Source organism: Triticum dicoccoides, chromosome 1B (genome assembly GCF_002162155.2).
Source record: "Triticum dicoccoides isolate Atlit2015 ecotype Zavitan chromosome 1B, WEW_v2.0, whole genome shotgun sequence".
Classification (NCBI taxonomy): domain Eukaryota; kingdom Viridiplantae; phylum Streptophyta; class Magnoliopsida; order Poales; family Poaceae; genus Triticum; species Triticum dicoccoides.
In genome coordinates, this window is record NC_041381.1 from 64,325,944 (window position 1) to 64,334,585 (window position 8,642).

Below are 8,642 nucleotides of genomic sequence, written 5' to 3' on the forward strand. Positions count from 1 at the left end.
GCGTGCTAGTAATGGCGCACCAGTGATGCGCCATTAATGGCCAAATTAGGTGCGCCATTAGTAGCAGTTTTTCTAGTAGTGGCCTAGCAACAAGCCCCCGGAGTGTCCTACCGCAGGCACCCAGTGCCAGACAAAACGCTCCAACGGGTCAACGGCTAGAAGGTCCCGATGGTTGAAATCGGCCTTGATAGTCTCCTGCAAGCCAAAGAGATTATTGTAGGATACGAAACCACCTCAAAGCTTTCCAGCCAGTGAAATCACTACCGGACTCGCGGGCTATGCCTACGGCCAAGGGCCGTCGGCATACGTCCTATGCCGTCGGCATAGATCTTTGCCTACGGCTGCCGTCGGCATAGCCCCGTCAGTGTAGATCACGGCAGCGTATTCTTGTCAGACCTCGGCGTACTAAAGCCGTCGGCATAGCAGCCTATGCCGACGGCTTCCGTACAGCCATCGGCATAGTTTCACCGTCGGCAAAAAAATGGACGAGACGGCAGCTAACGGTGCCGTTGCAAAGTCCGACCAACCAGGAGTTGCCACGTGGCAAATCTATGCCTACGGCTTTGCCGTCGGCATAGCCTTCCACGTGGCAGCTCCTGGTTGCTCCTTGTCGTGGACTATGCCTACAGCAAAGCCGTAGGCATAGATGCAAAACTATGCTGACGGCTTTGCCGTAGGCATACACGCCACATGGCAGCTCTTGGTATCACAATAGCCATCTATGCCTACGGCATTGCCGTCGGCATACTTGCTGACCAGAACAAAAAAAAGATTAGCCAAAAAGGCTAGCTATTTACAAATGCTTATACAGACATGATTCAACAACCATGGATTTGCAAACTCAGACTAGAGAATATTTTTGATGTACATAACATTTCCATTCTAAGAATCCGCAACAACATTAGAGGCGGCCGAGGGGCGGTGGTGGGGGAGACGAGGCTGCAACGATGGAGGTGGCATACAGTCAGTATAATAAACCGAAGATCCTACACATGAGGATGAATATGTAATCTATATACTGAATTTACCAAAAGAAAATCGCCTAGAACAGGGGCATCTAACTAAAAAGGAAAAAAATATTGCTTTTGCTGAAGATAACTTGTCATGTTGGTGCTTGAACCAAACAATGCTACTAATACATATAGACAGAGATGCTCCAATTTCAGTTGTATCTATCAAGCATCAATTGTTGTTCAAGGCAAGATCCAAAGAGAAAGAAATTGGTTTCTGATTGTGACTAATGATACTTACTCATAAATATTCAGTCAAAGTAAAACGAAAAAACCGACGCATATAAACTGAACCAAAGTGTGGTGCTGATTCATATGTATTTACAGAACATGCAAGTGTCATCGAGTTGGTTTTAGTCACAGTAAAAACAAGTGGACACATACAAAACTGAACCAACGGTGGTGTTGATTCATGTGTATGTATAGATTGAGGTGCCATCCAGTTGGTTTCAGTGAAAGTTCAACCAAAAAATTGACACATACAAACTAAAGAAAAGTGTGGTGCTGATTCATATGTATGTATGCACAGGAGATGCAAGTGCCACCAAGATAGATAGTTTCAGTCAAAGTAAAATACAGTTGGACACATACAAACTAAAGCAAACCGTCGTGCTTTTTCATGTGTGCATACAGGATATGCAAGTGGTATCCAGAATTTGGATATAGGTAGTACGCTCATGTGGTGAATTTTGTGAATCTATACTTTGCATCTACCTCACATGCAAATATAATTCAGTCCAATGGCCTTCTTCTCCCCTCACATGCATAATACAAGAGCAGACCATCTAAACAGGCGGATCAGACCTTCACCTTGGGAGGGAGGCGAGTGCTACATGTTGTCGTGTCGTCGTCGAGCTTGGGTGGTCCTCCTCCTCCTCCTTGAGCAGGACAAGGTTGTTCCTCCCCTACACTCCAATGGCCATCTTCTCCAAGGACATCTACAAGGGCAGAACACACCATTGATGCAAGTGTCACCAAGATAGTTTCAGTGAAAGTTAAAGCAAATGTACACATGCAAACTAAACCAAACCGAGGTGAATATCGTATGTGTGTGTATGTAGAGATGCAAGTGCCATCTGAATTTTGGGGAACCAAAGCGTGGCTGTTGTTGTTGCGACTTTAGCAGCAACAGCATCCTCGAAATCAAACGAGGAGCAAGTTGTTTTAGCAGCAGCGCATACTAGTAATTAGCTAGGACCATTATTATTGCACAACCATTCAAGGACGGTGACAGACATATCAATCTCACAAGGCTCTACTGGAGAAACAAAAGCATAGGATATGTGATGCTATCAATCTTAGCACAAGAAGAAAAAAACACAGCCTCTCCGATAAAATGGATGGATGCATCATGCACAATCATCGGTTCCATCATTGCAGCACTAGTTGAGCAACAAATCAAATATAACAGTAGTTCCATTGGTTCAGCCAACAAGTTAAGTAGTTAACAAAAGTTTACTTCCCACTACTAATTTTGCACTTGTCATAATAAAGAAAACAGAGCTCGACATCACAGCAACAAAAGCGGTAGACTGGGAGCCTAGAACCATGCACACCAAATCGCAGAGCAGAAAAATAGCAGTACTACCTGGAGCAATAAGAAACTCAACGGACTGGGCAACATTTGGAAGGAGACAAGCAAGTACTACAACAGCTAGCTAGGCTGAATTGAAGATCAACCAAAATCATATCAAGTATTTGTTGAGCATGATTATACACGGGAAGGGGAAGGGGTTCACGGCAGGGACCTTTAGGTCATGGCCTGGCTTGCATATCTCCTCATGTGCATTGGTTTGCATCCAATCCTTGCAGTCCAGTCCATGGACGTCCCTCCCTCCCTGCATCTCTAGAACAACACGACACTTAAATTTCGTCAACTTCCATTGCTACTGATAAAAGAGGAGCAAGATGTATATGCTGCATAAATCATACATGGAGAAGCAAGCTGCTTGAAAACAGAGGAGGTCCATGATGGTTGTTCTCATTCGCAACAGAAGAACTAAAAAAAATGCGCAAATGTGTGCTATCTATGGATACACCAACTCTATCAGTACCTAGCACCCAAACTAAGAAAAAAAATCATTCATATGCAGCAGCCTAAACTCAACTTTGAGAGAGTGGACTGATTAACATTTTTTTTGTTGGGTCGAATTTTTCACAAATATAGATAGAAGCACTCCAGAAGCTAAAAAATAAATCATAGAGGCTGGCCGAACTAATTGGCGCACTCAAACGATACAAGAGAGCGGCCCGATGGACAACTAAGCAAGCATACACAGCAAGTAAAACTACATCACCAATATTATGTAATTAACTGGAAGTTCTTGTTCATTATACCAGTACAAATATACTATCTATATCTATACTTTAATCATGCAGTCAATTGAAGTAAAAGCTGGCTCACCCAGGAATCAAGCCTAGGATGCGAATTTGTCACAGGATTTGTCACAGGATCCAACTAGGCCACTGTACTTTACTTGTCAATTGGAGTAAACCGATTCTTCAAGTACATTGTAAAGTAGTGCTAAAGTTCCCTCGAATGTGATTCCACGAGTACGTGCAAAATACATGTGAATATGTGTGTCCGAGTAGGACTGGAAGTAGACACGGCTAGGGGCTATATACTTATAAACTGGTAAATTATGGAATTGACCGTAAGCATCAACAAAGAAAAAAAGAGATTGTCACGAGCCTATGGCCAATAACAAATTAGAGGACAAACTAAAAAAAAAAAGCTAACTAGAGATTTCCTCTCTGTGTGTGTGTACATTGTGCTCTGGCCGGTGGGGGAATGATAAAAAACAGTAGTGAGCAGAGGAAGGAGGCGGAGGAGATGGAGGTGCTACCTACCGAGGTGGGTTGTCGTGGCCGTGCTTGAGCTCTGCAGCCCCCGCCTCCTCGAGCACGACAGGGCCGCCAGCTAGGTGCGCCCCTCGTCCTCCGCCTCCTCGAGTAGGAAGGACGGCGCCCTCCTGCCGTCGCCGCCGTCCAGACCGCACCAAGGTGACCTGCAGCAAGGGAAGGAAAGGAGAAGGTGAGGTGGGGAGGGTGGATCCGGGCGAGGAAAGAGGGGAAGGACGTACCTGCGCCATGCCCGTAACGGATCCGTCGAGCTCTAGCCTCGCCGTCGCCGGATCTGGCTGATCCCGGCGATGTTATGGGTGGCGGTCAAAACCCTAGCTAGCCACGGGGTCGGTGGACGACGGGAGCGCCGATTCTGGATGGAGGGGAAGGTGGAGCGGACCTAGGGGAGCTCGGGGGCGTGTTGCGCGCCGCCGGAGCTCGCCGGAACCGGCCGGCGTGGGTGGTGGCGGCGGCGAGGGAGAGGGGTTCGTGGGGGAGAGAGGAGTCGTGAGAGACAGAGAGGTTCGTGGGGAGAGAGCGAGGTAGGGGTTGGGTGGGCTCTTTTTTCTTTTTCTTTTTTTCTCCTTTTCTCTAGATGGATGGATGGATGGTTGTGGGGTGGAAAGCTAGATGGATGGATGGATATGCGCCACGTCATCGATCCGTGGCACAAACGTTTCCACCAATAGAAACCAAGCTCATACAATTGTGTTCTCCCTTTTGTTTTTCTTCTATTTTTTCTACCCTCTTGGACCGACCATCGACGATCCGTGACGGGAGAGGAGGGCAGCGAGGAGGAGATGGTGAGGTGAGGTGGGGAGGGAATGGATCGGGGAATGGTGTGTCCGGTATGACGACTATGAGTCCGAACGGGGACCTAGGACAGTCGCACGAAACATCTCTTCGGCTTTCCCCGTCACCGTCGATGAAGACACGTGCAACATCCCTCAGCATCGAACGACGGCACCAAAGGAGGGGCAGGCACCACCATTGGGGGGCGAATGTACCTCGACGGCATGCCGGATCCAGCGGTTAAAATCGACCAAAAATCATACGATGCCGGAAATCCTCGGGACCTGGCATGGTGTCATCATATGGCCCTTGTAGGGTGCGGTGAAAGTTTTAGCGCGTTTCGTAGAAGCTTGCCCGGAGGTTGCATGTAAACTGCACTATCTCCGAGGTAGTGTCTGGCTATCGAGAGAGAACGTGTCCGGTTTGTGAAGGAAGTGCGTTGCCCGTTGCTCCGTTGACCTCGAAACTTCTCGTTCTCTCAAAGGGGGCCATTGCATGACACGTGCGAGTACATGGCATTTTTTGGGCCCGCCTGCAATATTTGAGACATTTACTGCATCCGTAGGGTTTCAACGCGGGAAATTGCAGATCTGCACGGCGACCACCTGAGATGATGTCCCGAAGTGTTCTGTTAAATCACATATGATGTCTTTGCGGTATGTGTAGGCCTAGTGCAACCAAAGGAGGGGCAGGCCCACCGCCATAGGGTGAATGTACCTCGGCAGCATGCCGGATCTAGCTGTTAAAATCCATGGGAAATCATGCGATGCCAGAAATCCTCGGGACCTGGCACGGGGTAGTCATATGGCCCTTGTAAAAGTTTGAGCATATTTCATAGAAGCCTGGCAGGAGGCCGCTTGTAAACTACACCATCTCCAAGGTAGTATCTGGTTATCGAGAAAGAACGTGTTCGGTTTTGTGAAGGAAGTGTGCTGCCTGTTGCTCTGTTGGCTATTCAACCCTCCATCACACTTGTATATATATGTTAAGACACAATGCAAGTTTTGGTGGCATTGCTACCCCCGAAGGCCCCCGACCGGCCTTACCCTAGCCCCGTTGACCCGGAGATTTAGGCCTTTGACTTACACCGGACTGCCTATGACCAACGGACTTTTCCACCTGATTGTGATAGTGTTGGGGAACGTAGTAATTTCAAAAAAAATCCTACGCACACGCAAGATCATTGTGATGCATAGCAACGAGAGGGGAGAGTGTTGTCACGTACCCTCGTAGACCGAAAGCGGAAGCGTTAGCACAACGCGGTTGATGAAGTCGTACGTCTTCACGATCCGACCGATCAAGTACAGAACGTACGGAACCTCCGAGTTCAGCACACGTTCAGCCAGATGACGTCCCTCGAACTCCGATCCAGCCGAGTGTTGAGGGAGAGTTTCGTCAGCACGACGGCATAGGAGGAGGCGCGCTGGAGGAGTCCTACTCCCACCGGGAGTAGGACTCCCCCCCTTTCCTAGTTGGATTAGGACTTGGGAGGGGGAAGGAGTGGAGGAGAAGGAAGGAAGGGGGGGACGCCGCCCCCCTCTCCTTGTCTTATTCGGACTAGGGGGGGAGGGGCGCGCGGCCAGCCCTTGCCTCCTCTCCTCTCTTCCACCTAGGCTCATTAAGGCCTATTAAGCTCCCGGGGGTTCCGGTAACCCCTCATACTCCGGTAAAAATCATATTTTCACCCAGACCACTTCCGATATCCAAACATAGGCTTCCAATATATCTTCATGTCTCGACCATTTCGAGACTCCTCGTCATGTCCGTGATCACATCCGGGACTCCGAACAACCTTCGGTACATCAAAACATATAAACACCATCCTGCACTATCTCATTAGTTGCAATGCTTGCAAGGCTTTAAGTGATGTGCATTACCGAGAGGGCCCAGAGATACCTCTCCGACAATCGGAGTGACAAATCCTAATCTAGAAATACGCCAACCCAACAAGTACCTTCGGAGACACCTGTAGAGCACCTTTATGATCACCCAGTTACGTTGTGACGTTTGGTAACACACCAAGTGTTCAACCGATAAACGGGAGTTGCATAATCTCATAGTCATAGGAACATGTATAAGTCATGAAGAAAGCAATAGCAACATACTAAACGATCGTGTGCTAAGCTAACGGAATGGGTCGTGTCAATCACATCATTCTCCTAATGATGTGATCCCGTTAATCAAATGACAACTCATGTCAATGGCTAGGAAACATAACCATCTTTGATCAACGAGCTAGTAAAGTAGAGGCATACTAGTGACACTCTGTTTGTCTATGTATTCACACATGTATTATGTTTCTGGCTAATACAATTCTAGCATGAATAATAAACAATTATCATGATATAAGGAAATAAATAATAATTTTATTATTGCCTCTAGGGCATATTTCCTTCAGATAGGTCAGCCCATAGGAACATTTCAGAACAAGGTCTGGGCCCAACCCACCATCGGATCCCCCTCGTGTCGACCCGGCGCGACTGTTTCCCCCGTCCAAGTGCTGGCAGCAGCGCCTTCCGTGAAGGGGGCCACACTACGGAGCCGCATGATGGGTGTTTGCACCTGACAGCACACTTCCAGACATGTAAGAGGAGCCAACGCAAGATTTGGTGGCATGGCTAGCCCCCGAAGGCCCCTGGCCACACTCGTAGACACGCGAAGAACAATCCGTAGTGGGGGGGGGGGGGTTTCACATACTCTTGCATCTTTAAAAAATATCAGAAATTGCCACACCTATTATATCACATGTGTCTGCACTGTGTAAAAATTTCATGAATTGGTCACACTCCGAGTGTTCAGAACTATTTCATGCAACGCCAAAACCGCAGAGGGATTACTTCGATTTCATTGCCGTCCGTGAGGGGGAGGACCTCACACCGGAGCCGCGTATTGCCTCTTTATACGTGCCACCACACCTTAAGACATGTATGAGGACCCGGCGCGATGCTCTGGTGGCATTGCTACCCCCAAAGGATTTTTTTTCTCAAAATATACAAAAAAATCAAAACAAAATGGTGTTTTATGTAAATTTGAAGCAAACATGATTTAAGTTAGTTCAAATTTGAAACATAGTATAGCAACATAATCCTTTTAAGATTCTGATAAAAAAAACCATATAAAATTTGTCAAAATCGATCCAAGTATCAATTACTTATGCTTTTAACAAAGTATAAGGACATATATGCAAAAATACACGAGGTCACATTTCTAACATACTCAAAAATAAAAACAAACTGGATATTCATAATCTATGGAAAATTCTACCCCAAGTCGATGTATAATTTGTGTATGTTTAAGTTTAGATAAGTAAGATTTAAATTATTCAAATTTTAACTTTTAAAAAATAAAAATAATTTAAAATAAAAAACAGATGATATCTATGCCTACGGCCATGCCGTAGGTATAGTTCTCGGGGCTACCAGGAGGCGCGACATGGCGGGGCTATGCCTACGGCCTTGCCGTAGGCATAGATGAATAACTATGCCTACGGCTTTGCCGTCGGCATAGCTCTGCCACATGGCAGCTCCTAAGAAAAAAACCAGATAATATTTATGCCGACAGCCGCCGTCAGGGCCGTCGGCATAGATTTGACGGCGTTAGCCCGCCGTCTGTCCCCGAGCCACCAGGGCCACCTCTATGCCGACGACCTAATTATGCCTACGGCTGCCATAGGCATAGATCGATGTATGCCGACGGCCTTACTATGCCTACGGCTGCCGTAGGCATAGATGAAGCTATGCCGACGGCTTTTCTATGCCGACGGTATTCGCCAGGCCGTCGGCATAGTTCCATCTATGCCTACGGCAGCCGTCGGCATAGATATGGCCGTAGGCATATAAGGTTATTCCGGTAGTGAATGACCACTAGGTCCCCAACTTCATCAGTTTGGGCATGGAATGAATTTAGTGGACCTGGGGTGCGGGTGGGCAGCAATTGAATCCAGAAGGCATCACGCGAGGTTCTACAGATTGATGTTTTCTGTGGATGTGGGATTAT

At 47.3% G+C, this 8,642-nt stretch overlaps 1 long non-coding RNA gene across 1 annotated transcript; it reads right to left on the minus strand.

Annotated features, from left to right (window-relative positions):
• Nucleotides 1-880: 880 nt before the first annotated feature.
• Nucleotides 881-2,791, minus strand: LOC119301377. Its single transcript, XR_005147029.1, has 3 exons — nucleotides 2,759-2,791; nucleotides 1,844-1,948; nucleotides 881-939 (listed from the first exon to the last, which is right to left on the minus strand). It is a non-coding gene; the product is annotated as an uncharacterized LOC119301377 (long non-coding RNA).
• Between the last annotated feature and the right edge of the window lie 5,851 nt (nucleotides 2,792-8,642).